This window comes from Oryzias latipes, chromosome 17 (genome assembly GCF_053564925.1).
Source record: "Oryzias latipes strain Hd-rR chromosome 17, Olatipes_Hd-rR_3.1".
Classification (NCBI taxonomy): Eukaryota; Metazoa; Chordata; class Actinopteri; order Beloniformes; family Adrianichthyidae; genus Oryzias; species Oryzias latipes.
In genome coordinates, this window is record NC_136253.1 from 3163505 (window position 1) to 3190319 (window position 26815).

At 41.1% G+C, this 26815-nt stretch overlaps 1 long non-coding RNA gene across 1 annotated transcript; it reads left to right on the forward strand.

The window, feature by feature from the left end:
- Positions 1–14878: 14878 nt before the first annotated feature.
- LOC111949138 (uncharacterized) lies at positions 14879–17173 on the forward strand. The gene is made up of 6 exons (XR_002875206.2): positions 14879–15018; positions 15123–15217; positions 15963–16016; positions 16234–16391; positions 16470–16561; positions 16967–17173. It is a non-coding gene; the product is annotated as an uncharacterized LOC111949138 (long non-coding RNA).
- Positions 17174–26815: the final 9642 nt, after the last annotated feature.

Sequence of the window (26815 nt, forward strand, 5' to 3'; positions counted from 1 at the left end):
AAAGGATAACTCTCACTGCAGAGGGATGCCGAACCCTACCCCGCGAGGATGTTCCATGTTACGGTGTGCCGCTGAGAAGCGCTTTTCTAGTGTAGGACTATCTAGTCTAATCTAATTGATATGCGTTTTGTGATGATCATTTATGAATCCTCTGTGTTTTGAAGATGAAAACTTTGATGGTTTATAAAAAATAATAATTAAAAAACGTTTTTTTTTGCAAATAATTAACAAACACACACTGGTGGGTGCAGAGACTTTCTACAGAGAAATTTCTTGGGCATTCGATTTTGGAATTGTAGATTCAGACAGCACTACAAAATGGCGAACACACTATATAGTGCACTATGTAGTGAGTAGTGAAGGAATACGGACATAGCCACTAATTTTCCATAGCACTCCGTTTGGAGGGCTAAATGCAGGGGTAGGGAGAAGCCGTAGGAGAAGAATTTGGCTTCGGCCCTAAACTCCAACCAATTGAGTATAAAAGTGAAGGGTCATTGGTATGCTCGTAACCCTTGTGCTATCCTAGGCACTTCAACAAAAATTATCTAACAGAACCAACTTTCTGCTTAGTCCTGATCTAGTCAGGGCACAGAAACAACATTGCCGCAGATCTGAGCGAAAGTGGCGCAAGCCAAAACTCCAAGTTCATTATGGAATGTATAAGGGGGAGTTGAACTCTTACAACCAGATCTTATGCAGAACAAGGGAAAGGTACTTCTCTGAAATCATTGGAAGTTGCAGCAGCAACTCTCGAGTCCTCTTCACAACAGTAAACAGATTAACTAACCCTCCAACCCAGCTACCAATAGAACTGGTTTGCACACAAATGTAATGAGTTTGCTGTATTTTTTAATGACAAGGTACAGGGCATTAAAAAAGCCATCAACTCCACAACACATATAACTATCCAACGGCCACCTACTCACTCTAAGCTGACTCACTTTATACCTGTCACTGACCAGACTGTCCAAGAGACCATCACCCGTCTGAGCTCGTCTACATGCTGCCTCGATGTGTTACCCATTAGATTTCGAAAGTCTTTCCTGAACAGTGTGTTGCCATCAATTACTCAAAAAGTTAACATGTCTGTTCAATCTGGAATACTTCCCGTGGGCTTAATAACTGCACTCATTAAACCCCTCCTGAAGAAGAGCGGTCTTGATCCCACTGTACTGAATAATTACAGACCTATCTCTAATCTGCCATTTTTAGGAAAAGTCCTTGAAAAAGTTGTCTACCAACAGCTCACTGATTTTCTCTTATTAAACAATTCATTTGATGTTTTCCAGTCAGGCTTTAGACCCCATCATAGCACAGAAACTGCTCTTATCAAGGTAACCAACGACATCCGCCTGAACAATGATGATGGCAAAGTCTCTGTCTTAATCCTGCTAGACCTGAGCGCTGCCTTTGATACTGTTGATCATGGGATCCTTTTGCACAGACTCCAAGACTGGGTTGGCATCTCTGGATCTGCCCTAAGTTGGCTCAAGTCTTAACTAGAAGACAGGAAATATTTTGTTGAAATTGGGAGTTGTGTCTCAGACTACATGGCCTTGACTTGTGGTGTGCCCCAGGGATCGATCCTGGGACCCCTTCAGTTCAACCTCTACATACTGCCACAAGGGCAGTTAATACACAGTAATAACATATCTTATCACAACTATGCAGAGGATACTCAGATGTATGTGTCACTGACAACAGGTGAATATGGGCCGGTGGATTCACTCAGCCACTGCCTCCAACAGATCAGTGCGTGCATGCAGAACAACTTTCTCCAGCTAAACTCAAACAAGACCGAAGTTATTATTTTTGGCCCACAGAAACAAAGAGAAAGTGTCAGCAGCTACCTTCATTCTCTATCTTTTAAACCCTCAAATCAAGTCAGAAATCTAGGGGTAATCATGGACTCTGACCTGAACTTTAACAGCCATATCAAGTCAGTAACATCAGCGGCATTTTACCATCTGAAAAACATTGCCAAAATCAAAAACATAATGTCAAAGCCAGACCTGGAGATACTTATTCATGCATTTGTCTCTAGTAGGTTAGACTACTGTAACAGCCTGCTCACCGGCCTCTCCAAACGAGCTGTAAAACAGCTTCAGTACATCCAGAATGCTGCTGCTCGAGTCCTGACCAAAAGGCAAGGCAAGGCAAGTTTATTTTTTGTATAGCACAATTCGTACACAAAGTAATTCAAGGTGCTTCACAAAACAGAAAAATGCATCAAAATCGCAATACATCATAGAAATAATCAACGTAAAATTTACTTTAAATGAAAAGAAAAAATATGAAAATTGATTTAAAAATAAAGGAAGGAAAGGAAAGAAAAGTTTCCAACTGTGGTCGAGCCTGGTCGGGCCATGTTTACAACACCCCGTGTGGGCCCCCTTTTTCCCCGGGGTGCCCCCCTCCTGGGCGGGGGCGGCGGGCCCCTGCCTTGCTCCTCCCTGGACCAACCGTGGGCCGGGTGGGTGGCTACCTGGAGTGCGGAGCGGGTCTCCCTTGGGGGGTCCTGGCTCGTACCTGGGGTTGGGGCGGGGGGATGCCCAGAACTCCAGGGTGGTGATGGGGTGCTCGTCTGGGGCTGTGGGCACCCCTATTGTTAAAGTAAAATATGTCCAACACAAGAGGCCCTGAGCTCTCATCTGCCTGCCCAGCTGTTGGACAGGACAAGTTAAAAAAGAAAAAAAACAAAAAACAAAAGTTCAGATAGGACCTTTCAGTCATATACACGGCTAAACAGAAATGTTTTAAGTCTAGATTTGAACATGAACACAGAAGAGGCCTGTCTTACGACTTCAGGGAGGCTGTTCCAGATTTTAGCTGCAGAATATTGGAACGCTGATTCCCCTTGTTCAGTTCTGACTGTGGGAATCAACAGGAGGCCGGTCCCTGAGGTCTTCAGAGTACGAGATGGTGCATATGGCACTAACATTTCAGAGATGTACTTTGGTGCTCGGCCATGGAGAGACTTGTACACAAGCAGAGCTGCTTTGAAGTCTATTCTTTGAGGTACAGGGAGCCAGTGCAAAGACCTGAGCACAGGACTAATGTGATCATACTTCCTGGTTCTGGTCAGGACTCGAGCAGCAGCATTCTGGATGTACTGAAGCTGTTTTACAGCTCGTTTGGAGAGGCCGGTGAGCAGGCCGTTACAGTGGTCTAACCTACTGGAGACAAATGCATGAATAAGTATCTCCAGGTCTGGCTTTGACATTATGTTTTTGATTTTAGCAATGTTTTTCAGATGGTAAAATGCCGCTGATGTTTCTGACTTGATATGGCTGTTAAAGTTCAGGTCAGAGTCCATGATTACCTCTAGATTTCTGACTTGATTTGAGGGTTTAAGAGACAGAGAATGAAGGTAGCTGCTGACACTTTCTCTTTGTTTCTGTGGGCCAAAAATAATAACTTCGGTCTTGTTTGAGTTTAGCTGGAGAAAGTTGTTCTGCATCCACGCACTGATCTGTTGGAGGCAGTGTGCTTTTGTTAAAGTCCCACTCCGATCATCATTTGATCTTTTTTTCTCAAAGCATTTACAGTGGGGGTTTTTTATGTTTTTCTAAGCCAAAATTTAAAAAAAAAGATTTTTAGAACATATTTTCTGCAGAGCAACAGTATGTCATTACTGTCAGGTGCGGGGGTTGATGAAGGACCCAAAATGCATAGACAGGACGCAGTCAGTTCCAAGGGCAAGGGGTTTGTTAGATAAACAAGCAGGGAAACCAAAAAAACCAACTGCCTGGGTTAAAAGGAAAACAGGGAAGCAGACGATGTAGACCAGCACAGAGGAAGGCATTGACAGAACATATAAACAAACCAGACTGATAATAATATAAGATCAGGGGAGAAGTAAATCTCCAAACTAACGCATGCAGGAAACCTTCAAAATAAAACAGGAAGCAAAAACCAAAGCAAGAAACCCTAATCATGACAATTACAAATTAACCTGAGTTGTAAGCGGTACCATTGGCATGGAGCAATCCCACTCCCGTTACCCATCATCCATCTGTTTACATGCTCTCCCACTAGCTTACAGTCCATCACATCCCTAAGCTAACATTAGCGGTGTAACAAAAATGGTGAGCAATATTGGAGCTATCCAGCCGTACAGTTTTAAGCCAGATGCCAGCTGATGCATTAGAATGTAGTGGGGTAGGGAGCTTGTGGCCCACCCGATGCACTCTGTCAGAAATAAGCTCTTTTTCAAAGGGCTTTTTTTTCATCTGTGATTTGAATAAAGAAATACTCAGAAATGGGATTTTTGAGCTTAATCTTCTTTAAATATGTCCTCCATCATCAGAAAAATTCCACAAGAACATTGTAAATACACAAAAAACAGCATTTCCAATTGAGTGTTTCCAAAGAAAACCATAAACATTTCAGTCAAGATTTATTTCCATATCTCTTTTAGTCTGGCATGAGGCTCCGTTCAGATCCATAAAACAAAGTTCTCCATAGAAAACCTTTTGGTATTCGGAGCTCACAGGTGGAAGCCGGGGAGGAGGATGGGGTGACGAACGCAGAGCTCGCGGAAATGGGAAGAAGGATTGGACCGCACCTGGAACTTAAGTAAGACGCTGAACAGGTGAGTTGATTAGACTGAACCGCCCGCTGGGAGGAGAAACCAGGTAAACGATCGAGATGCCTGCCTGAAATACTCTCAGGGTCGTTCATTTTTTAAACTGTTTTTGTTCTGCTAATTTTTCTTGACTCTGTTTAGTTCAAATTTATGGGTTTTAAACTAATCAGCACCTGATGATCCATCTTTAATAATTGTACTTCAGTAACTTCAGAAAAGCTGTATACATGTGTTTTTTCACAAAAAATTACTGCAATACACAGAGAGTTGATTTATTTTAAATAAAGTCCTTGTTAATTTTTTGAGAAGATAAATCTTGAATGAGCAAAAACTGCCAGATTTTGCGTGAACACATATTGATTGTCTCTAGCCTATAAAAACAGAATCCAAGGTTGTGCAAGACTTTGTCATTTCTATCCTCACTAACCCTTTCATTTTTCTTCAGCTGTAAACTGCTTTAAAAGGTTCCAAACTTGGACTGAAAACATATTTAAACAATCTTGTCATGACTGACTAGGCTAGACAGACCCAGATGCTGGAACCCAAAAGGATGACAGGAGGTGAGTTATGGTAAGTAGTGGGTTTATTGGTTCAGCCGGTGATGTTGTCTTGATACGGCAGGGAGGCGACGTGGCTGGAGGGGTCCGTGGATCCGAGACAAGACGAGGACAGGAGACGCAGCTCGAGGAACCGACCGTGGCTTGAGAGTTGACGTGGAATGCAGTAGTGCTCCACTGCAGGAGGTGAGTGTGGATGGAAACTGCTCGGCACGTCCGCTTGACCGCTCACTCGTGGACTAGGGTTTTCCTGGAACAGGACAAAGAGGCGTGAGGCGAGAAGTAGAGGGTACTCAAACATGGATCACATGAGGCTAGAACATGCACCATTAGAGGCAACGAACTCGCGTTGAATACTGGTCCTGGAGCTCCTTATGAAGGTCTGGCAGGCTGATGAGATGAGTGGCGGCAGCTGCAGAGAATTAGGCCAAGCAGAGAGGGGAGGGGGGAGGAACCTGACAGAGGCACCGTGACAAATCTGCCTTTAAAGAATATAATCTGTAGTTACAGCAGCGTTGATGCGTTCAAATCTGTAAATCCTTGGCATGCCTGGATTTTTGTAATTCAGTTAGACTTTAAGCAGCTGAGCGCAATCATCTGACTCAGATAAATATGGAGTTCATCCAAGGACACTTGTCCACCTTGACAGGCTCTCACAACCCAACAAATCACTGTCCTACTAGGCAAAAACCCCTCCTGTTATTGTTTTGCTGAAGTGACCTTGAACCTTTCTATGCTAAAACAATTCAAACTTCTCCAAAATCTTGTTTTTCATCTGTTTTACAGCAGAGGAGCCCTCCGGGAGCCCAACATCCCAGATCATCTTTTATGTTTTCTGGGTTAAAAAGAGCAAGTTAGCTGTTGTTTCCCCTCTTTCAGGTTTCCTTCATTGTTTTTAGTATCACCGTTCCAGCCTCTGTGGGCCCAGTTAAACCATCTGTGCCAGAGTCATGGCATCTCAAAGTTCAGTTTGTCTGATCACTTTGTTCTTGAGCCTTTTGCAGGAACGTACAGCCAAACTTTCACTCACTTCACCTTTTGCATTTTAACTCCGCCCACCCCCACAGCCTCACTCATTCTCACATGAGCCCGCCCACAATCACTGAAAAGGTAAAATGATTCGTTAGAATTTTACAGCAATACAGAATCAAATACAAGTGATTGACTGAAAAGGAATCACCAAAATAAAGCACCGTAACCTGAGCTTTTATACAGTAACCATGATACTGTACACATCTGTATCAGTAGACATTCCTCGTAAGCTGTTTAAATATCATAACCAGACTTAGTTAGCTCACCAGCAACAATAAACTTGCTTACAGTTTAAAGTGGCACCACAATAAGGCAAGTAAAAATTCTTTTGTATGCTGAAAGAAGTGAAAAAAACTCGTAAATTTACGACTTTAAATCTCATAATTTTACTTCTTTTTTTTTGGTTGCCCTAAAACTTCATCGTAGATCTTGGATTTGGCCCTGCAGAACATTTTTGTGAGCTATTTTCAACTGTGTATTGTCTCAATGATTCCCCAAATTTGTGTGTTGAAGGCCATTCTTCTGAGTAATGCCATGCACCAGCCCTCTCATCTTCACCTCTCTGTTCTTCTCCCTCTTCATCGTCAGCTGATCATCTCTTTCTCTCTATCGTTATCATCTTCATCATCTGAACCTCTCCCCTCGTTCTTGTCTGTTGTGACTGACTTGTCTTGTTTGTCTGCACTTGTTTTCCCAAAATTTACTGGCTTTGCCCTGAACGTCCACCATAGGACCAACCTGTTTCTTTCCTCCATCTGTCCTTAATCTTTCTCTCCTCTCGTCTTTCTCTCCATCCTCACAGCTATATGATCTTGTGCGTTCGCCATTTTGTAGTGCATTCCCAATTAACAATACCAAAATCGAGAGCCCTAAAAATTTCCCAGAAGTCTCTGTAAAAAACCTGTATGCTTTGATGCTCACTGGATTGGAGAATAAAGACCACGATGCATTGCGTTTGAATAATTTTTGCAGAGGGAAAAATGTGTTTAAAAGTATTCTTTTTATAGAACAACACAAGCAATATTCTGATTTGCATCGATTTGAATTAAGAAATAATTGAAAATAAAGTGTTGAGCTTAATTTTCTTTATATATGTCCTCCATCATGAGAAAAATGCCCCAAAAACATGTTAAAAACACAATTTTCATTTGAATGGGTTTTTAATCGACTTCATGACCCATTTCAAGTAACCTATGTCTTATTTTTACCCCAACATCAACTTTTTAGAACTCTACTTTAAAACAGTCTGAAGTTAGCGTTTGATTTTACCAGATGAGGTTCAAATGACAAATTACTTGCTGATTCTAACTGTATGCCTTTTACTGTAACCTTGTTGTTTTATGATCTTTCAGCTGTGACGGTTTGTTGCTGTTTGTTCACATTTAAATTTCAGCACTGCGCGCCGTGGAATTAATGCCTCACTGGCATATAAATCTCACAGCTGTTTTCTCAGTAGGATAAAAACAAAGATGAGGATTTTGACAGCGACAGTGATTTTACAGTGTTAACCTGGAAAACTGTTTCTTTACACAAATTCCTTTATTAATTTATTTTCAAAATAACTGCACGTGAGCGGCATGATCCATTTAAAATGCCACATTTGTTATAACTGAATTTTCCCCAAAACTTATTTTTTCTGGCTCATGTTTGTCATCCTGCAAGCCTTTCTATCTCCAGACCTAAGATGGGAAAAGTTTGGTCACAGACAGGAGATTAGCTGAAGTCCTGCGAAGCAAGTGAGCAGCAGAGCTGCTTTTATTGCTTCTGGAACCATCTAAAGTCACAGCCTGTGAACTCTCAGTGCCTCCAGCTGCAGCTGATAACAGCATCAAGCCAGGTGGATGTGCATACCAGGACAACTGAGGTGTTAATATCCATCTTAGGATGCTGCCTCCTCTTGTTGCTTCAGAGACAAAAAAAGCAGACTCCTGGCTGCCTGGGTGAGTCAACACTGTCAGTCTGACGGCTCTCTGATAGAATCCAGAGGAGACCGGACTCTTCCAAATGTTTATCAGTGGCGAGCAGCAGCACAATTACACCACAAACTACAATGGAAATGATTGCTGGAAACAGCTTTTCTAGTTATTTACATAAGTTGGAGTGAAAGCCTGTCTGTCTCTTTTCTAGTTTTCTCTGTACAACCCTGCAGCATCTGGGCCTTATCCTCAGCTCCACAGCTAAACCTGTTAACTTGAATTATGTGCAACTTAAGGATTTCCTCACATTAATTCACACTGTTGTGATTTCCAGGAGTGTTGTGTTGCTCTCTGGCAAGTTTCAGCTAAACAGAGATTAGTGACGGAAACATGAAGAAAACCTTGCCCTTTCTCTGCAAAGCAGCTCAGCTGACTTTAATGCCTCCTGTCTGTGCAGTGGAACCAGTTTTGTCCTCATCAATGTTTTTACAGCAGCCTTCTGCTCTTCTGTTTGAAGGTTAAGAAAAATTTACAAATTACCAGGAAAACAAAACAGGAAGCAACTGCTGACAAACAGGCAGAGGTAAGAGGACTTTATAACTGCAGAGCTGATTAACAAGGAGGAAAATAGCAAAACAGATGAAAATAAAACAGGAAGCTATGAGGTCACTGCAAAGAGGGCCAGATTTAGCAAAGTGAACATGTGTGAGGGAAACCATTCTTTGAACCCTTATAATAACATTTAGAGGGCCTACGCCATGCAAAAATTAGTTTTTTTGAGCTTTTAAATGAATTATAATGTTAATTCCTCGCAACAAACAACCCCAAAGTGGTATTTGGATCCATCAACGCATTTCTGAGTATTCCTATAAAACCCTGCTCTGAGTACCAGTCCCTCCCAAAACCACGAAAACGAGCGTTTTCTCACAATCATACATATGAAAGTGAGGAACAGCTAGGAAGAAAGTGTTAAAAATCCCCTTTTTTAATTAAACATTTTGATTACACTTTATATTAAGATTCCTTAACAAGCTTTGTTAACACATTAAAAAGCCTTATATTCAAATTTTAGGGTGTTAATAAGACATTTATTAGTAAAATAAGTCTAATAAGGTTTATTAAATTACTTAGTTAACACATTTAGAAGCATTATTATTGGATTGCTAATAATGCATTTATTGGAATTATAGATGCCTAACAAATAGCCGGTTTAGCTCGTGCTGGTTTGCGGCGGCTTCCGTCCGTGAAACCAGGGTTCGACTACGGGCTGCTCCCTGTTCCCTTCTCTACTTCTGTGCCGGTCCCAAGCCCGGTTCGAGAGGGTTGCGCCAGGAAGGGCATCCGGCGTAAAACGTTGCCAAGTTTACCATGCGACTTGTTCGCTGTGGCGACCCCTGATGGGAAAAGCCAAAAGAGGAAGAAGAAGATAGATGCCTAACAAATGTGTCAGTGTTAATAAGATTTATTAACAACTTTTGTTAACAAATTAAGAAGTATTATTATTGTTTGGGGTTCTAGTAAGACATTTATTAGCAGTATAGATGTCTCACACAAGCCTAAGTGTTCATAAGCTTAATACGTTTTATTATTTAACTTAACAAATTAATAGGCTTTATTAATTTGAAAGGTGCTAGTAAGATATTTATTAGCATTATAGATGTCTTGCAAATACCTGAAAGTGTTAATAAGATTTATTAACATCTTAAGTCAGACCATTGTCTTCAAAATCCATATTACTAAACTGCTTATGAGTTTAACAAATGTATTAATTATCTTTGTTAACAGTTTATTAATTGTTTTGCAGCACCTCATCTAAAGTGTGGACAGTTTTTACCACAAACAACCACAAAGCATAAAGCTTGTAAAAAGGAATTTTATAACATTAAAACAGACTAAACATACAAAAATCTTTCTGTAAAAGAAATATAATGATTTAATTCAGACAAATTTAAAAAAATAATAACTAAACATAGAGACCGGTGTTGGATGACTCTAACATCATAGCTAATAAGGATAAAGTATTAGCATCTATCCCGAGTGAAACATTCATAGCAAATTCCATCACCAGGAGACAGTTTGCTGGATTCAATGCCAACTGCATTCAACCACTGTTGCCTTGCTTCCAAGTCCACTAGAAATTTGCACAAACCAGTAATTTCTGACGACCGAAGGCAATAAACCTACGAGCCATGCTAAAGCTAACACACTAATGACCGACTGGTACAGAATCAAAGATGGGCGGGGTTTTTTGTCACCTGTGTGAAACCGTCAGAAAGTCTAAGAGGCCATTCAATTGGCCGAAAGCGGTCACGACTGTTTTGCTGATGAGTTTGATTGACAGATTCATTACCCAATGGTAAATTAGTTAACCTGCCCATCTTTGATTCTGTACCGGTCGGTCGTTAGGATGTTAGCTTTAGCATGGCTCTTGTAGGTTTATTGCTTTTGGTCTTCAAAAATGAGTAATGTCCAAACACCCTCCCCACCAAGGGACCCTGCCTCCAGTGTGACTCCACTGGTGTGTGAATGTGCATGAATGATCCCGGTGATGGTCAGAGGGGCCGTAGGCGCGAACTGGCAGCCACACCTCTGTCAGTCTGCCTCAGGGCAGCTGTGGCTACATCAGTAGCTTACCATCACCAAGTATGAATGAGGAGTGACTGAATAATGGACACAATGTAAGCGCTTTGAGTGACTTGAAAAGCGCAGATACATCCAATCCATTATTATTATTATTAAAAGGACATCTGCTGCTTGCTGGACGTGATGCCCAAGCGCCCCCCCTACCAAGGGTCCTACATGTCTAATGTGCAATTAAAACCAAGAGGGGGGGGGGGGGGGGTTCCCATACAACAACCAGGGGAGGGAGACCGAGGCAGCCGACCAGCCGGGGCAACCACCGATTGCCTCAGTGGAGACCCCAAACCTCCAAGGTCCCGTACTGATAGTGGACCCTCCCCCTCCCCCAGGCAACCCCCCCCCCCCCCAACATGGCAGACCAGACCGACCGCCCACCCCCCTTGACCCCGTGGGCGTTGCCCGGAGTGACCACAGACTTTAGGGGAGTTGCCCCACCCCGCCCCGGAGCCAGAGAGGGAGCGATCCCAGCCTCAGATGCAGATGGGAGCCCATCCAGTGCAGGCAGAACCCCCAGGGGAGGACCCCCCGCCAGCCCCCCCAGCAGAGGCAAAAAGACCACCCACCAAGCCAGCCCAGACACCCACACGATCCCCCAAACCACACCCCCCTTCCCAGGCTGGAGAACCCCATGGCACCCCCGCCTGCCCCACCCAGGTACCGCCTGCCCCACCCAGGTACTTAGCAATACAAAGAGAGAAAATGATAGATTATAATCCTCCTTCTATATCAATGGCACTCATGTCACCAAGCACGTAAAGTGACGGTGAAGCCATGATTGAAACCTTAAGCCAGACTGATAAATCGGCACATACCTGCTGCCAGAGAGCCTGGACAGGTGTGCAGAACCACAGTGCGTGCATGTAGCTGTCGGGTAGATTACTATCACAGTGCTCACAAATGTCTGAGTTACTGAGACCCATCTTGAACATCCTCTGTCCAGTGTGGTAAATTCTGTGAAGAGTTTTGAAATGGATTATCTGCAAGTTTGGACTTTTTGTAAGTTTAACCCTTGTGCTATCTTAGATGACCCCACCCTTACACTGACATGTTTTCCCCACCATGACAAAGGTGGATAAAGGTGGAAAGATTTCATGTAAACCATGGACACCAGTGAAGATCACAAATCATTGAAGAAAAAAGGTTCAGCGCACTGTCTAGTGGGTCTTGATGACCCAACTCCCAATGGTAAGTGCCTAGGATAGCACAAGGGTTGCAGGTGTTTAGACAAAGTTCTGACCAGAAGCCTTGAACTGAGCTGATGCTCAAATCTGCATCCCATTTTGTTATCGGGATTGAAATATTATTATCTAGAATTCATAAGATTTTATATATTTTGGAGAGAGTTTTATTCATTGAAAAATTAATCAGAGAGATAACTGATTCTGGTAGTTCTAGGTCATTGTCTTTGTATTTAAACTGTTTATTAATTATAGATTTAAATTGTTGATTTTGTAAGAAGTTATTTATTCCATGTTTGTCTTGAAGTTCCTGGGATGTTATGAATATTCTGTCAATAATTAAATGCTCTAGTAGTGTTACGCCCCCTGCTTGCCAAGCTGGGAAGTGTAACATTTTTTATTTATAAGGATGTCTGGGTTGTTCCAGATGGGTGTCATTTTGCACAGTAAAAGTGAGGATTTTGACACTTTAACCCTTGTGCTATCTTAGATGACCCCACCCTTCCATTGACGTGTTCTCCCTACCATGACAAAGGTGGATAAAGGTGGAAAGATTTCATGTAATCCAGGGACACCAGTGAAGATCACAAATCATTGAAGAAAAAAGGTTCAGAGCACTGTCTAGTGGGTCTAGATGACCCAACTCCAAATGTTAAAGTGCCTAGGATAGCACAAGGGTTACCCGTGGCTACCTTGCCCATGAGGGACGGAGGCAGAATGACCCAGCGGGTTAGATCATCCTGTATGATTTTCAGTAATGGGGTGTGGTTTAGCTGCACCAGTTCTGATAATTTGGGGGAAAAATAAATACCTAGATATTTTATTTTGCCTGATTTGATTGGTAGAGAGTGTCTTGGCTCTGAATTACTGTTCAGTGGTAATAAAAAACTGATTTATTCCAATTAATTGAATAGTCTGAGATGGAGGAGAATTAATTGATATTTGCCATTGCTTGGTTTACAGAACGGGAATTATTTAAAAAAATAGTGTGTCGTCTGCATAAAGACTGATTTTACGATGGCTGTGTTTGGTTTTTATTCCTTTAATGCTCTCATTCTGTCTTACTGCTGCCGCTAGAGGCTCAATAAATATAGCAAAAAGAGAAGGACCTCATTCATTTTTTTAACAGTATCGCTCGCAGTGATGTCATACTCTTGAGGGGTGTTGTTCACTATGCCCAATTTTCATTTCCACTGAGTACTAGGTGTGTGCAAATTTTGTTGAGTTTTCGATCATGTGGGGGGAGCAATTTTTGCTCAAATGCGCAGAAATGTTTTTACGACTGCAAAAACAACATGGTCCTTGTCAGTTACTACTGTTGCAGGCCATAATAAAATCAGCACAGGTAAGATTTCTCATTAGTTAGTTGGTTGTTTTTACTCCATGAATTTACTCCTGAGGTCAAGCTTTCTTTGGTTTCCATGGTGATCTGGGAACTATTGTTAAAACATAAAAACTCATCATAACCACTAAAAATCATCTCAAAGAAGTGTCAGTAAATTGAAGAAAATCAATTTACCAAAAAAAGTAAAGACATTTTTGTAGGAAAAAGGACTGTTTCTTACATCACAAGACATGAAATTCTACCACGGCTTAAAGAAGATAAAGGCAGCTTTTGTGCACGAGCCAAGAAATGAAAGGAAGGCGTGTTCTCCACTGAAGCTTGTTGACACCAGACAACTCCAAATGTGGAACTTGTTGGAGGTAATCGGGCAGGACGATGAAGCTCAGAACAGACACGCTGCTGAAACGTAAGCGAGCGTGCCAAATCAGGACGTTTGTTGAACAGCCATCCAGCAGATCGCAGTTATTCACCCAAGCATGCAGATGCTGCATTTCTGTGAAGATCTTAAGGCGGAGCTGCAGACAGCGAGTTCAAAGAAAAGCAACACAACAACTCCAGCTGAAATTGAATTTAGAAGGACCTGCTTTTTTGTGCATCACACTTCTGCACAGACAGGGAGGAAGACAAATTTCTGCACTGATTCTTGACACTATATGCTAATGTTCCATTATTTTCCTCCATTTGTCCTTGATGGAGACAGCTGCTGCCTCAGGCGTATTTGTAGATTAACAACACTAAAAAACACCGTCCGTTGATCTTACTGACTTTTGGCACTTATCCGTGTCGCTAGCACAACCAATTTATTATCTAAAGCATAACGGTTAGCTCAAAAAGAGCAGCTGCTTCCTCTGTTTTTAACACCATTTCTTGTTTTTTTTAGCATAAAATGCTGCATTTAGGCAGTCATCCATCCCTCTGCTGCTTTCAGGCCTGAATTTCTGCCATCAGAGAAAAAGATGAGATTACAGCAAGAGAAAAAGATAATGTGAAAAATGTAAAATCTGCTACCAGAGAGGGATACCTCAGGGGCGGAGATGTGAGAGGAGGAAGCACAGTTTCAACTCTTCCAGCAGAATGAATTTCCTTTCTTAAAGCCTTCAGGTTTCTGCAAGACAGTAATACAAATAAATTACACACTGAAGCTTATCCTGTGTCCTTTGCTAAAGAATTTTATACTTACAGTATAAAAAGAGGCAACAAAAAAACAGAAAAAAAAAGAGAAAAGTTTTTTTTCATGATACAAATTTCACAGGATTAACTTAACCTTTAGTTTGCAAATGAAAATGCATGAAGTCCCTATTCAACTGTAAACAAGAAGGATATCTGTAATTTAAAAAAATATAATTTTTACAAATCAGTAGTAAAAGCTTGACATCACTACAAAAAGTAGAAACCGTCTAAATCTATGAAGTCAAATCGGGGTCATAACTGTTTCCATGCTACAGGGGCACACTGAAAAAAGTAAACCATTGCTGTCATCAGTTTGATGCGTTTCTACTCATTGCATTAATATAAAAATTTTAATTTACTCTCTTGAACTCAATTCTTATAAGTTATGCAATGTGTCTTTGTTTTTTTTTTACTTTACTTTAATGTAAATGATAACAGGGTACCAAAGTAAAATTTTTTCGTTTTGTGAAAGCACAATTATTAGGTTGAGTTTGATGTGCGCATGCGCACTAAATGAAATGCAAATTTGGCGGGCCGTATTTCTGCCATAATCTGAACTGCTTCTCAGAGCGACAACTCGACAAGTAAGGTAAAACAACATCAACAAAAATCATTGTATATTAATTAGTTCAGTCGTTTTCTCCTTGTACATTTAAACGAGGATTTCCTTCACTGCCTGGACACAATTTTCAGACGACGTTAGTCGGTCCCCAACCCCCAGCAGCAGTAAGTTTGTTTGGAAAAGAGGAACTAACCGCCGCCAGGAGACCGACAGCAGCAGCTTAAAGGTAAGTTCTTACCTCTAATAAGACAAAAGCACTAATTTAAATACAGTCGGCAGTTTTCGAAGCTTGCATTGGTTTGAGTTTTCCCCAAGAATTTTAAGCTTTTACACTTTCTGCTGCAAATTCAACTTTAGCTGCTGTGCAGTTAAGCTAGTGCAGTTAAGCTAGTGCAGTTAAGCTAACATTTAGCACTAACAGTGAGGCTCTCATGCCGTATTTTGCGACTGGTGAATTTATTTTAATAAGGAGTACAAATTGATGCAACACTGCTATCAAACACTGTTTGTGGTGTATTTGCTGTCGAATGTTATTTACTACAGGAAAACATCTATGAGCCGTGTTACGTTATGTTACACTGGATATTTTATTGAATTTAACAGGGACAACTGCTCTCCCCGAACCGACCGTTCACGCATGCGTGAATATTACGTCACTTGACAGAGTATGTCGTCGGAGGTTAATAATAATAAACCTATTAAATTTTTTATAATGATTGAACAAAAAAAGAGTTTATGGGATACGGCAGCAGGATCCTTAACACTCAACACAGACACATTTTTAATGTCAAAAGCGGCTGGAGGAGCTTGTGACACTTCCCAGTTTTTCCCTGTTGTCAACATTCAAAAAATAAAAATAATCAGAGAGAATGGCTCCAAACTGTGTGGCTGTCATTATCGTGTATGATCATTGAGATTTCCACTGTCTGTAATCATCTGTAATGACTATTTTTATTTATTTTTTCATAAAGACACTCTTCGGTTTCTGCTCTGCATCCAGTCTGGAAGCCTTTGACTAACTTTTGGTAAGTTTTTTTTTTGTTTTGTACAACCTATGCAATTGTGATGAAGGCCCAATCATAACATTGCTCTCCCTACACCCTAAACACCTGTTTGTTTTCCGCAGTTACTCATCAACGTGGAATTGTAAAGACTGTGCCCATACTTATTCAAGACGATCTGAACTCCTAAAACATTACAAACTGGACCATCATCATCCATGTTCTCTGATTTCATTTTCAGATAAATGCAGACTTCTTGAGAGTTACAACAATTACTTTGGAGGCAAAGTTTTTTGCACAGTTGGACAAACACTCCACCAAACTTCTAGAGGTCATCAGGAGCAATGGAGGGCGTGTGAAAGAGCAGACCACCAACATCTTAGAAGTTCTGGATGAAGGGTCTGTATGACATGAGTGGTCCATAGAGCAGTTGGGTGGTTAGGTGAACTTTTAACTAATGACAAGCTTTCTTTTCAGATTGTTGACATTACCATCAGAGGAGAAGCCATCCTAAAATCTCTGATGATCTACTTGGTGAATCTTTTGAGCACCTCATTAAAGAACACCAGGTAAGGTTATCCACCTCTCAACTATGACACTCTTTTATGATGTAGGAAATGGAACATGGCACTGTATGGGTTAAGATCACTGCCAACAAGAAACATATTCATAAAGATAAAGTTGTGCACAAATACTAAGACTTTGTGCACAACTTTGCCAAAAAAAAATGAATACAACATTTAGTTTGCATTTTACATTTCTGTTTTAAATTTTCTTTGCTTTGAATACAACTTTTGCTTAACGTTAACAGTCAAAAATATGTTATGGGGTCACAGGCATATGTATCTAATCCCGAAACATTGATAAAGTAAAGTGAGCATACACATTGAGGCTTATTTATTTAACTAAAACAAAATTATACCTTTTAGAGCAACGCGCCAGTTGTCATATGTTAATTTTTTTTATGTCTGCAGAACGGTCTGGACAGTGATGCTCCGCAGATTGAAACCATGGCGATCTTTCTCACTGGGAGAGAGGATCTTCTCCGTCCACCAACAGACATCAAGATAGTGATGGATGAAAAAAGTTTTCAGACTGAACAGCCAGCTTTAAGTTAGTGTCAATTAATGTTTTTTTTCCCCTCACTTAAGTGTATTAGTATTGGGAAACAGTTTTGATGTTTATACATCTTAAAGATGTCATGTTTGTAAATTTGGATGTGGATATGTTCATGGAACAATAAATATTGTTTACATGAAGAAATGTGTTCTGAGTCTGTGTACATCAATATATAATTCTAAAGCTTAATTCAGTTAATTAGATTGTGAACCTGACATTTTTATCTGAGACAACTTTAAAAAGTAAATTGCTCAAAGATTAAAAAATGGATTATATCAAGTCGTTTTTTTCAGGTTAGATAAAGTAGAACATTTCCAATGAGTAAAAAACAGAACTTATTTATTTTGATTTAGAGAAACTCAAAATAATTGCTTTTCTTCACCTCACAGAATCAGTTTAACCGAAATAAAAAAAATAGGTTAGGCTAAATTATTCATTTACATTGATACAATGCAAATATATTAGGTGTGACAGATTACTTCAATTTTTTTAAGTTAAACCACTGTTATATTTTTTTCAGTGCAGCAAGAAAAGACGGTTAAGAGACAGGGGTAACTTGTTTAAGGATTTGGAACGGACAGACATACCTGGGACTGAGGTCCTTGCTCTAGCACCTTAACCAACGATCTTGGGTGGACAACCAGACCCACTGTCCGGGAGCCAGACTGGGACCGTCTCAACGATGACAATCAGGTTGTTATGTGGTTCTGCGAACAGCATGATGGAGTTGAGCATCCCACGTCTCTTCACAACGACGAAACCAGTCATCTACAGCCGGCAGTTCGGATGGAGTTTCACACCAGAGAAAAAGGAAGGTTGAACACCTAATATGCGTTGGCAAGGGGACAAACCCGTGGATGCCTTCTTTCGGGAGTTTTTTGTGTACTCTGCCCAAACCAGGAAACGACTCCAGTAAGTCCGCAGGAACCTGATGAGTTCCTGATTGAGCTGTTCCACCTGATCGTTGGATTGAGGATGGTACACAATGAACACAAAACTCAGAAGATGGCTCGATCTGCTGGTCTGAGGGAGAGACGGACGTCTGATTTCTGATAATTAATATTTCAGCTTAAATTTTTCAAGTTGTTTTATTTAGGTTTCATATAGTTATGGCCTTGATTTGTTTCCATATAGACCTGGGCTCTGCAACCTTCAGTATTTGGAGAGCCGTTTGGATTGATTAGTCACTGACTACAACCCAAACGCCCAAATCTGACTTCCCCCTTTAGAAAATTAAACAACTGTTTTGTATTTATGTTAATGCTACTATTAAGATTCTTATAAATGAACTTGTGTTTTTTTTAGCATAAATAAAACATGAGGAGAAAATAGTTTATTTTCAACGTGTGAAACGTTTAACTTTTGACAGAGGTTAACATGAATTCCTTTCAAACTAAAAGACACCCTGTGTCATATAGAATCATCTTAATACAGTAGTGGTATTGTGTAATGCCAGGAGTTATTTAAAAAATAATCAACAGTTTATTTGAGCTTTTGTGGTGCATCTTTGTCAGAAATTTATGAATCTAACAAACCAAAATTAAATCAAAGCTAATGAAGCGAATAAGTCAGTATTTCTTTAACTATAAGGTACACTTACAATCCTTCAATTTGTTCAAAAATAGGCAATCCACTTTATAATAGTTAAATATAACTATTTAATTCAGGTTGTACTGACTTACCTCAATTTGTATACCTGTGGTTTAACACAAATCTGTCTAAATGTTTAAATTCAACTTTGTCAAACTACAAAACGGAAATGGTTAATGGAGGGATTAAAGACCGACATGTTGCAGACCCATGTTCTAAATCTTAACCCAAAAGGGAAATACATTTTTAAAAAGCATCAAAAGACAAAAGTTAAAGTTAAAAAAACATAAACTCTGAGGTTAACAAGATATGAAGTTCAACTGCATTTTATTTAGACAGAAAATGCCATCCATCCATCCATCTGCCTCCGCTTATTCAAGACCCGGTCGTGGGGGCAGCAGTCTAAGCAGAGATGCCCAGACTTCCCTCGCCCTGGCCACTTCCTCCAGCTCCTTTGGGGGGACCCCGAGGCGTTCCCAGGCCAGCCGAGAGATGTAGTCTCTCCAACGTTCTAGGTCTTCCCCGGGGCCTCCGCCCAGTGGGACATGCCCAGAACACCTCCCCAGGGAGGCGTCCAGGAGGCCACCTCAACTGGCTCCTTTCGATGTGGAGGAGAAGCGGTTCTACTCCAAGCTCTCTGCGGGTCACCGAGCTTCTCCCCCTATCTCTAAGGGAGCGCCCAGCCACCCTGCGGAGGAAGGTAATTTCAGCCGCTTGGATCATACAGGTCATACAGAGACGGGACAGCCCTCAGTAAGGCTTCCCGGTCCCCATACTCCCAGAGCACCTTCCACAGGATTCCACAGATTCCACTGGTGACGCAGTCGAACACCTTTGCCAAATCCACAAAACACTAATAGACTGGATGAACCCTCCAGCACCATGAAGAGGTTATCAATCAATCAATCAATCAATCAATCAATCAATCAATCAATCAATTTATTATTATGGCCCGCAGCAGCAGTCACTGACTGCAAGGACCAGATTGTTCTCGCAGTTGGAACGACGACTTCGCCGCCTTCCAGCGAGAATATGACCCCCGCCGCATGCTCGAAAAGTCACCAAAACGTGCACACACCTGGGATAAATTGCGAATGAATTTTCCACAAAGTCCACGTCACCCACCAAAGACGATGACATCACGGCCAGCGATCCCGTCGAAAAAATGAATGGGCCGAAAATCGCGTATGGGGCCGAATAAAATGTACTTCAGAATACAGTTGTGAAACCCAAACACACGTGTTGGGGATATCCCAAAGAAGTTTTGAAATCATTACGGGACGGCCACACGACCTACGGCCTGGCGGCCATTTTGTGGCGAACTCTGAGATTTGGCGATTTTTGTGTTTTCCCACGATATGGGAAAACGACACTTTTGTTTGAGCGATTTTCACAAAATTGCACACACTTGCCGCCATGGTGATTCTACAATAACCAAAGAGGTTTTGTTGACCTTTGACCTAGGGAAAAGGCGGTCATCTTGAATTTTCAAAAAAAAAACACCTTTACTACCAGATACAAACGAAAACTCGTCCTAGAGATTTTTATCAATCTTATTGAAACTTCTCGGGCATCAATGGCGAGCTAATTCCAAAATGTTGGAATTAGAAGTTGTAGATTTTAAAAGGCGTGCACGTGGCGAATTCGCAACTGTTGCGATTTTAGCTAGCTCGCACATATTTTATTGTAATGTCCTGAAACTAAAATATGCGATTCCCTGGCCCACACTGAACAAAATGTCACATACGACAAAATCGATAAAGGAATGTGAGCAGGGGAAACAAAAAAATGATTGCAAAAAAAAGTGCTGACTTGGCAAAAAAAAAAAAAAAAAAAAATCAGATTTTTTTTTTAAGAATCGGCTAACGAAACCCAGATAACTTTGTAGGGTATATCCAAAAAAAGTTTTGAAATCATTACGTAATGGCAACACGACCTACGGTTTGCCGGCCATTTTGTGCCAAAATCTGCCATTTTGAGATTTTCGCGTTTTTACACAATATGGAAAAAGGAACTTTTTTTCGAGCGATTTTCATGAAATTTTAACTCGCGTGTCCCCAGCCTAAGTCTACAATAACCTCTGGAGTTTCGTCGACCTTTGACCTCGGGAAAAGGCCGCCATTTTGAATTTTCAATATAAAACACCTTTACCACTGGATCCAATCGTAAACTTGTCGTTGGAATTTTCAGCGATCTTCTCGAAACTTTTTGGACATCAACGGCAAGCTACTTTGAAAAAAATGTTGGAATTAGAAGTTGTAGATTTTGAACGGCGTGCGAGTGGCAAGCTAGCAAAGTGGCGCACTGTTATAAGTCCCATGCATTTCAATACAATACAGTGAAAATTGAATGCATGCATTCATGCATAAGGAATGTGGGCATGGTTAGCATAAAACCACTGTTGATAAGGACAACAAAAAGTTTACTTTTTCCGATTCGTCTGAAACTGACGTGGATCTGTTCGTCATCAAAAGGCGACAAAACACAAAATGGTTGCTATGGAGATAAAATCAACAGAAAAGCCGCCATTTTGAAAAAAGTGGGTTTTTTATCAACTTGTGACATTAAGCTTTCACCAATGGAGCAATGTGTTTTTCTGAGTCAGTTGATGATGCTGATCGCTATGCTAGCACTTTTAGCCATATTAGCATAGTTAGCATAATTAGCATATGCAGCTTGCGGTCAGGGTGGTAAGGGCGGGGAGGGCGGCGGTGTTGCGTAGAGTTGGGCGTGGAAGGCGGGTTGCGTCTGCAAGCCATACAACGCCGCTTGCAGCTTTAATTTGTACAGCCAAGGCAACCAAAGTGCTTAACATAAAATCCAATAAAATCACAAACAATATGATGCAATAAAGAAACAATCACAATAAAACAATAAAATGAATTGAACAATAAAAGCAATAAAACAATAAAAACAAAAAAAGAATAAAATTAATAAAATGAACAAGTCCCACTAGATATGCTCACTGGAGTTAAAAGCCTGAGTAAAAAGATGTGTTTTTAAAAGAGTCTTAAAATTACTGTCAGTTATAGAGCTGGTCCACTGTTCCACGACCAGGACAGAAACCGCACTATTCTTCCTGAATCTGAGGTTCGACTATTGGACGAACTCTCTTCTCCAGTACACTGGCATAGACTTTTCCAGGGAGGCTGAGGAGTGAGATTCCCCGGTAGTTAGAACACACCCTCCGGTCCCCCTTCTTAAAAAGGAGAACCACCACCCCTGTCTGCCAATCCAGTGGTACAGTTCCCGACTGCCACATGATGCTGCAGAGACGTGTCAGCCAAAATACTCCCACAGCATCCAGAGACTTGAGGTACTCAGGGTGGACTTTGTCCACTCCCGGAGCCTTGCTACGGAGGAGCTCATTGACTACCTCAGTGACTTCAGCCCAGGTGATAGACAGGCTCACCCCAAAGTCCTCATTCTCTGCCTCCTCAAAAGAAGGCGTGTCAGTGGGATTGAGGATATCCTTGAAGTACTCCTTCCACCGCCTGACGATGTCCCCAGTCGAAGTCAACAGGTCTGCACTGAACCTGCACTGAAAACGGTGCCTGTAGAGAAATGCTTTCCCTTCCTGAGACATCGGACGGTTTGCCAGAATCTCTTCAAGGCCAACTGATAGTCCTTCTCCATGGCCTCACCGAACTCCACCCAGGACCCAGTTTTTGCCTCAGCAACAGTCAGGCTTGACGGCATCCCTCACTTCCAGTCCACCGCCGGGTTCGGGGGTTGCCGCCACGACAGGCACCAGAGACCTTGCGACCACAGCTCAGAACAGCAGCAGAGACAATGGAAGTGGAAAACATGGTCCACTCTGACTGAATGTTCCCAACCTCCCTCGGTACCTGTTTGAAGTTCTGTGGGAGTTTAAGACTTCTCTAACGGAGGGCTCAGCCAGACATTCCCAGCAGACCCTCACAGTGCGTTTGGGTCTCCCAAGTCTTTCTGGCCTCCTTTCCCACCAGCGAATCCAACTCACCACCAGGTAGGGATCGGTGGACAGCTCTGCCCCTCTCTTTACCCGAGTGTCCAAGACACAGGGCCGAAGGTCTCCTGAAACAACTACAAAGTCGATCATTGACCTCCTGCCTAGGGTGTCCTGATGCCAAGTGTAGTCAGAAAATGAAATTGAGAAAATCAAATCAAACTTTGTAGATCACTTTTTCAGATTAAATTATATGATCAAGAATAGTAAATTAATCATAAAAAATTAAAATATTTGACTGATCACAAAAAGAAAAGTATTACACATAAACCGACAAGCTGAAATGAACTATCATTATTACTGTCATTATGCCAGTTTAGTAAGACTAAAAGAAACTGTAAAATGTGTTTGCTTGTAGTTTTTTTGTTTAAGTGTGTTATTGTAACCCTTGTACTATCCTAGGCACTTTAACATTGGGAGTGGGGTCATCTAGACCCACTAGACAGTGCTCTAAACCTTTTTTCTTCAATGATTTGTGATCTTCACTGGTGTCCATGGATTACATGAAATCTTTCCACCTTTATCCACCTTTGTCATGGTAGGGAGAACACCTCAATGGAAGGGGGGGGGGGTCATCTAAGATAGCACAAGGGTTAAAGGCGTCTGTAGCCTTATAACACAAAATATGTCTTTTTTATTGTTTGTTTCTCGTCACGATGATGTGGTCTAAATTGCAACATGAAATTCATTCAATGAAATTTTATCATAGGAATGTTGGAATTTTTCTGATATCCAAAACGTTTTTTCAGTCACACATTAGCTGATATCAGTCTTTAATATTTAAACTCATCTATTGAAGAGATTAAAGAACAAGTTTTACTTTGCTTACTTCTACCTTTGCTAAAAATCTAATTAGCACAAAGCCGACAAAGGAAGCAGCTTTGAACTCCATTTGATTCACTGGAGTTTAGTTCAGTTCATCTCTGCTCATACAAGAAAACAGCTGCTTGCTGATTGCAATCAACATAGCGTCTTGACCCATAAAGGTGCTGTGGGCTTTTGGGTTGTTTGTGTCAATAGAGAGTTGTAGAGAGGAGGGCCACATCTTAACCCTTGTGCTATCCTAGGCACTTTAACATTGGGAGTTGGGTCATCTAGACCCACTAGACAGTGCGCTGAACCTTTCTTCTTCAATGATTTGTGATCTTCACTGGTGTCCATGGATTACATAAAATCATTGCACCTTTATCCACCTTTGTCATGGTAGGGAGAACACGTCAATGTAAGGGGGGGGGGGTCATGTAAGATAGCACAAGGGTTAAGGGGAGTGCAGGTGTGTCCCTTGAGGCTCATGTGGCCACCTTAGGGGATATCATGAAAATGGAACATACCATTGTCATGTTTGTGCTAAGTGTATCGTGAAGTACATGTGTCAGGCTAATAGAAGTTGGTCGCACTTAAGACATATGGATGATGCTGTTGTACGGTGACCTTTAAGCAGCACTCAAGTCGTTAGTTGTGTGAGTATTAGCTCCTTACTGACTATGCACAAATGCTCCATGCCTGGCGTGTGCATGTGACACATAGGATGCCCAGACTATCTACACTCTGTCTTATTTTCTTATTTCTAACAGACTGCACGCACGGAACACTAACAGCACTTACTGCGCATTGTTGGGGGAGATTGAAAAATGAAAAGCCAACTGCGTGCCCCATCCAATTGATTGATTGATTGATTGCTTGAAAAGGAGTGGCAAAAAGCGAACGTATACAATTCCATGTATATGTAATTTCTAATGTCCATTATATTAAATCCAGTCTGGGTATTACCATTTGTTTGGCATCTGCAAATGTCTGGTGTTTTTTTCCTTTTATAAACAACAACAACATAAATCATTACATTTCCAGTCCAAACCATTAGCTCTGTGAATTCTTCTAATGCATTCATCTCCTTGCAGGCCAGCAGAGCTTGGCTCATCACCAGGAACTGCATGTGAAGATTAGTGCTTAATATTCATGGTACAATAGTAACTCCATCAACAAGGCATTGATTTAGAGAATGTATGTTTATGGTGCAAATGGACAGAAAAACTGAGCATTTGGGACAAGAAGCCAACATGTTAGAGTGCTGCGGGTGTGCTGATGCATTTTCAGCTCATCATTGGGTCAATGCTGAAATGTTCATCTTTGTAGATACTAATAATTGACTTCATGCATTTATCCAGCAGTTGTGCTAACATTTTTGGTGAATCCTAACTGCAAAAAACCCTCCATGTCCGATAATATTAGCAATATTTATTTCCCATAAAGAAAGTATTGGGTCATTTTGAAGCACTTTTATTTAACCTCTTGTTTTACAATATCTGATATGAAAGCAGCATTTTTTTTTGTGTACATTTAAGATGGTATGAAGGACTCATTCTTCTGTCTGTGCTGCATGAGAATGAACTGAAAACGATTGATTATTTTCATCTATTGTCAGCTTTTGTTGTAGTTTCCTTTGAATGTTTATCCTGAGAGGAAGGTTTTACCACCTATTGATTAATGTGCAGCGAGAGAAATGTCACAGCGCGTGTGGATCAGCAGATTGGCCTTTGTGGATAAATCTTATTAACTGGCCAACGCTCCTGTTCTGCTGTCAGTCACCAAACCAAAATGTCAGGAGGACGTTTGCACCTTTGCTCCAAGCAGAGGTGTTTCCAACAAGAAAGACGTTTAGAGGGAGGGAGGTCTTTCACTGGACAGGCTTCCATGGAAAAACTCAAGTGAAACAAAAAGCACAACATACTAATTCTTATATATTTAGTTTTTTTTTTTTTCAAATATTTGTAGCACAGAAGAAAAAAATCCTGAGCTTCATCCAAAATATGACAGCTGAACATTATACAGGGTTTGCTAAAATGTTCACAAACTATATTCATCCACTTATTTTTAGATTTGGTGTAAATCCTCCAGTGTGCTGTCAATACCTGAGCTGGCTAGTATTTCTACTGGCCAGGTTGCAATATCCACAAAACCCTCATCAGTGACTTTGTATTTTCCAGTAATGAATCCCAAATCTCCCACAGTCGGGGCTGAGACTGATGGTGAAAGCAGAGTTCACGAACAAATTCCTAAAATGTTGGGCACAACAAATCATACTTTTTTTAAATCAAAAAAGTACTAAAGACAGTTTTTATGAAGAAGTTTTGTGCCTTTAGTCCAAGAGCAACACTCACTGTTTTACCACTAGTTTTTTAACTCTTAAAAAATGTGAGTACTGAAAAATACATGCAATCAAAACAATTTTCACTTAAGAGAAATAGAAATGCTCTCTCTTCTGTGCACAAAACAAAGCAGGGCACCACGTTATAAATGTACCACAAAAGTCAGCCAATCACAGACATGGACATAAAGGTTGATGCTGATTGGTCAGAAATTCTTCTAATCAGCCTGTGGTTGGCTGGCAGAGAGAGCATTTCTCTGGCACAAAAATCCCTCTATATTATTTTCTTAAAACAGAGTTGCCACAGAAGTCTGAGAGCTTTCTCAGCCTGGTGTCTATAAACTCTGGACACAGCTGCATGAACACAGGGGTTTGACCCACCTGACCTCCTGCTGGCCTGCGCTCACATTGGGCTTTACAGAGCATGCTGAAGCATGGATGTCTCTGTCACAGCAGGTGTTGTTGTCTACTCTTTCCCATTAATTGAATTGCCTTTGGCACCAGCTGACCAGATCCCAGCAAACAACCTATTAAAGCACCAATGACACAGTAAAAGTTTACCTACAGTTGATGTCACAGATGTTGCACAACCACCGGCTTAACCAGGTGGGCTTTCTAATGCACAAATGAACATGCTAAGCTCTTCAAATGTGAACAAGGACAGATAGGACCTACTTGGTGGTCAGTTTCTTGTGTAAGATGTGTGTCAACAACAAGAAAAGTTTTCTGTGTAACTTGTGGCATAAAAATGCAAATTAAAAAACAGGCAACTGTTCATGTTTGGAAGGGTTAACAACCATAACCCTTTAACACAAGAGCTTAGCTCCAGTGTTGACATTCTTTATACTACCCTTACTTTTCATCAGTGGATGTCATCAAAGCAACTCAGGCGGATTATGAAGCGGAGAAAAGCAGCTTTGCGCTGATATGCAACACTTTAGGTTGGTAATGTGACATCACTGTGCATGTCACCGCATGGCA